This window comes from Nanorana parkeri, unplaced genomic scaffold, assembly GCF_000935625.1.
Source record: "Nanorana parkeri isolate BGI_ZX_2015 unplaced genomic scaffold, ASM93562v1 scaffold661, whole genome shotgun sequence".
NCBI classification, from domain to species: domain Eukaryota; kingdom Metazoa; phylum Chordata; class Amphibia; order Anura; family Dicroglossidae; genus Nanorana; species Nanorana parkeri.
The window spans coordinates 670,771-676,957 of record NW_017306929.1 but is presented as its reverse complement, the minus strand read 5'-3'; positions in this window follow the sequence as shown (position 1 = coordinate 676,957).

The following is a 6,187-nucleotide window of genomic DNA, read 5'->3' as shown; positions in this document are numbered from 1 at the left end:
GTGTATGTAGGGTACAGCTTCCTTCAGTGCCCATTGAAACATTTCTTGACGTGGAGGCAAAATATTGTCTGTCTTCAGTACCACAATATCCTAACAATATCCTAACTCTGATTCACTGCATGGTACTCACCAGCCGAGGAGCACAACACACTTTATTACACCATGAATGCAGGGCTGCATCTAGACATCATTCTGCCGCATAGCGCATAGGGAGGGAGCCCAACACACCTCCTCTCTGGCCACAGGCCATGAACCATGAGCCAGGGCTGCACACAACATAAATTCCAAAAGAGATGATCTACTATGGCCAAAGACCAAATTCAGCAAGCTTGTTTTTCAAAACATAGCAATCAGACATAGACGACAAGGTAGCCTAATGTCCTAAATAAACAAGTTTGCTTGTTTTGAACCTTGGCCGTGATGGATCATCTCCTTTGGAATTTATGCAGAAAATGGAGAAAAGTCAGAAGTCTCTATAGTTGTTCTGTTTCAGTGACCCCGAATCTATTGAAGCCAAAACATCAACATGACAGTCAGGCAACTAGCATTTTCAAACTTAAAATGACAAGGTCACCACCAATGTTGTTAAAGTGACTCTGCTGCTTAAATAAAGTTACTAACAGAATATGTACATGTAAAGAAAATAGTAGATACCACTCCTGCAGCCCACTCTGCTGAATGCCACTCTGATAAGAAATCGTGTCCCAAAGTCTCGTCAGAAACTGACACCTCTGGGAATGTTAATCTCCTGTGTTTGACGTTGCGCTCCTGTTCACTACTTTGTCGCTACAGGATACACTACAGACTACACTATAAAGAGTGCTGAATATTAGGAGAAACTATTAATCTGATGGGTAGAAAATGCTAGCTATATGGCTACAGCCACAGTGACTATGGGCAGGGGCGTAACCAGAAATCACAGGGCCCCATAGCAAAATTTAGTATGGGGCCCTGTAATTTCTAGTTACACCCCTTGCAGAGCCCACCTGACATCCCACACAGCCCACCTGAGAGTGACACTGCAGAGCACACCATAGACTCTCTATGGTGGGCTGGTCACACCCTTGCACACCTTTTACCTGTCAGCCCTGAACCGCTGTCAGCCTTCTCCACAGCCGGGCCCCGCCTCCTCTTCTACCACCCTGGACCCTTCCTCCTCCGGTGCCGGTGCCCCGGCCTTCCCCACTGCAGCTGCTGGCTGTCACTGACTCAGCAGCGGCTGTGAGGAAGAACGCGCCACTGCACAGATCACTGACAGGTAGCCCGCACGGCATCAGGGGGACCCCTTTGTTCCTCGTCCTGGCCTTGCCCCCCTGTGTCCCGTGCCCTATAGTGGCCATCTAGGTCGCTATGGCGATAGTTCTGCCACTGAGGTATACAAGCAATTAAAAATTTACCTGGATACCTGTTATGGGGACAGCTGTCTTAAGGTGGCCATACACTGTGTGAATTTTGCAAAGTGGGTGCTGCTATTGCACCCTTTTGGCCAGCATATCCCTTAATATGCTGGTCAAAGGAGCCGGGCAGAAAATCTTCGTACGAACAGCTGTCGGCTCTGTTCAAGTATTTTGACAGCCGCAGGGATTCCTTGATCAACGCTCTCATAGCGTTGATGGAGGAATTTGCTCCATTTTTTTCATTTAGCCTGCAGGTTGAACGAAAAAAATAGAGCAGTGTATGGCTAGCTTAAGAGGGGAATTGCTGCCAATTTGGAAGATTTCCCTCCCTCGTCCTGTTGCTTCTTTGAAAAGTTAATTTTTTGGGTTTGGCTTGTGAGGGGCATTAAGATTCGGAGAAAACAAAAACGTTTGTTTTCTCTATCAGTTGTAAACCCTGAAGATCTTCACCATGTATATTTGAGTAACTTAGGTGACACATATACACTGTTCACAATCTTGACATTAAAGGAAACCTTGTTGGCGTTTTAAGGCGCTTTTCTTAAAGCGTTTTTAATCATTTCAAACTCTTAAGCATGCATTTTTAAACCGTTTTTCAGGAGATCAGCTTCAGGTGTGTTTCTAATTGGTCCAATGGAAAATCAGTAGTATCTGTGACATCATGCTTGAAAAATGCTACAAAAAACACTTGTGAAGCACGTTTTAAGGCATTTTCATTGATTGACATCTATGGTAACCAAAACACTAAAATCCGCTTGAAAAGAAGCTCATGCACTTTTTCAAGCTACAGGTAATTTGCTACAAGTGACAGAACACTCACAGGGCTATTCACAAAAGGGTGAAGGGCTTGGAGAAGGCAGGAGAAGTGAACAATCTAGGACAACATAGCTGAACTGGAAAGTGAGCTGAATTGGAGATTGTTTCCGAATCAGCTATGTTGTCCTAGATTGTTCACTGTTCCTGCCTTCTCCAAACTCTTCACCTTTTTGTGAATAGACCTGTCAGATGTGAATGGGACCTAATACATATGGGTGGTCCAGTAGATACCAAGCACCTATATAATTTGAATGTTGATCCAAACAATCATACAAGAACATACATGTGTAATTATGCCTCTTCCATCATCTCTGAACAACACAGGAACAGGTATCTTTTTAGTGACAAATTTGTCAGCAGCCCCAGAACAGTAATCCGTTTGGTCTGTGTAGTCTGCTTGTTTTATCCTAATAATCATCCTCATTTGTGTCTAGCAGTGACATGGTTAACCTCCCTATGAAGCAACAGCACCTGCTTCATTTATCCTACTAACCTAGAACAGAGAATGTCCAAGCTCAATGCAACACTATGAGAACAGCTGCTTCTTCCCAGGCAACTGTAAGCAACTCTTATGTTTTCTTAACATTTTGTGAATCTTTTTGCCTCAGTGAATGTGCTGACATGAATGTGATGCTGCAGAGGGGTTTATTTCTTTTTATTGAGTTTGAAAAGTGACTTAGGCCACATACATTTAAGTCTGTTCAAAAAGCAAAGCGCAATAACTCATAGCTACTAATTCTCCATCCAATCATCTAACTTAACGCACTGTTATGTATTTAAAGATTATTGTGCATACCATTTTTGGTAGATGGTGGTGATTTAAATAAGCCAGGTTTGTGAGAAATCTGGTTGAGGTTTTTCTCATGCAGTTCCTGGCTGTGCCCTTTCAGCCTAAGACCTCATTCACAAGAGGCGTTCAGGGTGACCTGTTCAGATGCGGCCACTGTATTCATTCAAGTTAATGACAGGGTGACAGTGGCCGCATCTGTCCTTCAGTTCATGTGTAATCTTACATGGTATGCTTACATGCGGTTTGGGATAGATTATCGCTGGATGCAGGATAGATGCGTCCAGTGACAGTCATTTATTCCAAATCGCATGTAATCGTACCATATTTGATTACATGTGGACTGCCGCTTACAGGTGCGGCCACTATCACCCTGTCATTTACTTCAATAGGTACAGCCGCTGCATCTGAATGGGACACCTGCAATAGATTGTAGTTATAGATTGTAAATTCTCAGGGGCAGGGCCCTCCTAACCATCCTGTTTTAAATTGTAATGTCTTCCTTATATTGTAGATATGCTGCGCAAACTGTTGTTGCTATATAAATCCTGCTTAATATTAACAATAATAATAACTCCTGCCACATGAATCCATAGGTGCTTGCCACAGGAATCCCAGAATGCGCCTAGAGCTGGGCATACACTGCTTAAATTTCCTTTAAGGCCTTATTTACACTGGGCGTACACGTTCATGCAGCGTGGACGCCAATAAACAGCCGATCCCAAGAGGGACAGGTGGTGCCTATGATTGCGCGCAGCAGCCTGTTGTTCCCTATGGGAGGACACGGCTGTATGCTGTCTAGCAAAAAAAAGAAAATTGCATCAGTAATTTTCCTTTCCTATTGCTAAAACATGGCAGCATACACAGGGCACGTACTGGCCAAGTTTGGGCAGATTAACCCTCAAAAGGCCTTTTGTTGCACCGTATGCAGTCATGCTTGTGTCAGCAAAACAGAAACTCGTATATTTCGCCTTCTCTAATTTTCCTTTCCTAATGATAAAGCATGACCGCATAAACATGGTGCAACAAAAAGAGGGTTCCTCTGCCCAATGTTGCCCAATAACTGCCATGTGTATGCTGCCATGCTTGTGTCAGGAAAGTAGGTGCCATGTGTATGCTGCCATGTTTGTGTCAGGGAAGTGGGTACCATGTGTATGCTGCCATGCTTGTGTCAGGAAAGTGGGTGCCATGTGTCAGGAAAGTAGGTGCCATGTGTATGCTGCCATGTTTGTGTCAGGGAAGTGGGTACCATGTGTATGCTGCCATGCTTGTGTCAGGAAAATGGGTGCCATGTGTATGCTGCCATGCTTGTGTCAGGAAAGTAGGTGCCACGTGTATGCTGTCATGCTTGTGTCAGGAAAGTGGGTGTCGTGTATGCCGCCATGCTTGTGTCAGGAAAGTAGGTGCCATGTGTATGCCGCCATGCTTGTGTCAGGAAAGTAGGTGCCATGTGTATGCTGCCATGCTTGTGTCAGGAAAGTAGGTGCCATGTGTATGCTGCCATGCTTGTGTCAGGAAAGTGGGTGGCGTGTGTATGCTGCCATGCTTCTGTCAGGAAATATCAGTTTAGTGTGGGGTTGCTCCATACTATAAAGTTGCTGCATGGCATCATTGCTTATCTGCTTCTATTACATTTCTAATATCATAACGAAACTGAGAAATCACTGCTACTGTATATCAATGTGCAATTACCTGGTGAGGAACTGTACAGGTTAGGTGGCTTACTGACTGAATATTGATTTGAACTTTGCTACGGTCACACAAGAGCGTTTAATGCCGGATTTCCTGTAGGAGAAAGAATCTTCTACTAGAACACCCTGCATGTCTGAAAGGATCAGAGCATTTCCAAATGGTGTCCACAATAAAATGGTTATCTGCCCAGCGGGTGTGTTTCAGTATTGAGCTCACACAGGAAATGCTTATCTGCTATATTGCCTGAAGCCTTCAGCTTGTATAAGAGCACTATGGAACACACATTTCAAGATTCTTTGTTGAAGGTTAAACAACACTTCAGTTTACAGTATAGGAATGTTAAACATAGACCTTAATGGGGGTGCTGACTGTCACTTTAAACAAGCAGCTAGTAGGATTCTATTCAGCTTGAAGTCTGCTAGAAGCTTGTTTAAGGTGACAATTAAGCTTTGCAACTTTTTGCTGTACACACTGCTCTTATACAAGCTAAAACTCGTGTGAACATGGCCTAAGGACCTATTTACACCTGTGTTGCGGCAATGTGGGCTAAAATGCACACTTCATTGTAAATGGCACTCCGACGCATTGTACTGTAGAGTGCACTACAGCTCACCACAATACCATAGTTGTCAGCCTCTAAAAATAATTAGGGGGCACAGCTTGAAGGAAACAAGAAGACAAGGCGCTACTGCTAGTGGGCTTGGCTAATAATGTAAGCCTCACTTCATAGCATATGGCTTGTAGTGTGGCACCTTTCCCCCTTTTCTATATTTTAGACAGTGCCCTAGGGGTACATTGAAGAGAATGTGGGAGTAAAATAAGCCCGATCACTGGTATCAGTGGGAGTATTATTTTTATTATTCAGGATTTATATAGAGCCAACAGTTTCTGCAATGCTTTACAATATAAGAAATATATTACAGTTACAATGCAATTCAAAACAAGATGGTTAGGGGGGCTCTGCCCGTGAGAGCTTGCAAGCTGAAAGGGAGGCGCAAGTGATACAAAAAGTGGTAGCTGTGTGGGAATGAGTTGTTTGAGAAAGTAATAGTTCAGTGGTTAGGTAGAGCTGGGATAAACTTCACTAAAGAGATGCGTTTTTCAGGGGTTTCCTAAAGGCAGACAGAGAAGGAGATATCTAAACTGGTTGGGGTAGGGAGTTCCAGAGGATGGGAGAGACTCTAGAAAAGTCCTGGAGGAGAGCGTGAGAGGAGTTGACTAGGTTGCTAGAAAGCCGGAGGTCTTGGGAGTATCGGAGAGGATGGTTAGGGTGATAATTTGAGATGAGGTTGGAGATATAGCAGGCGGCAGAGTTGTGGATTGCTCTAAGTGGTCGTTAATATTTAAAACTGTATTCTTTGGGTGATTGGCATTTCCGTGGAGGGATTGGCAGAGAGGGGTTGTATAGAGATAGTAACTCCCAACATTGGTGTCAGTGGGAGCAAAAATAGACCCCAGCATTGGTTTTAAGTGGCAGTAACTATAAATCGCCCCC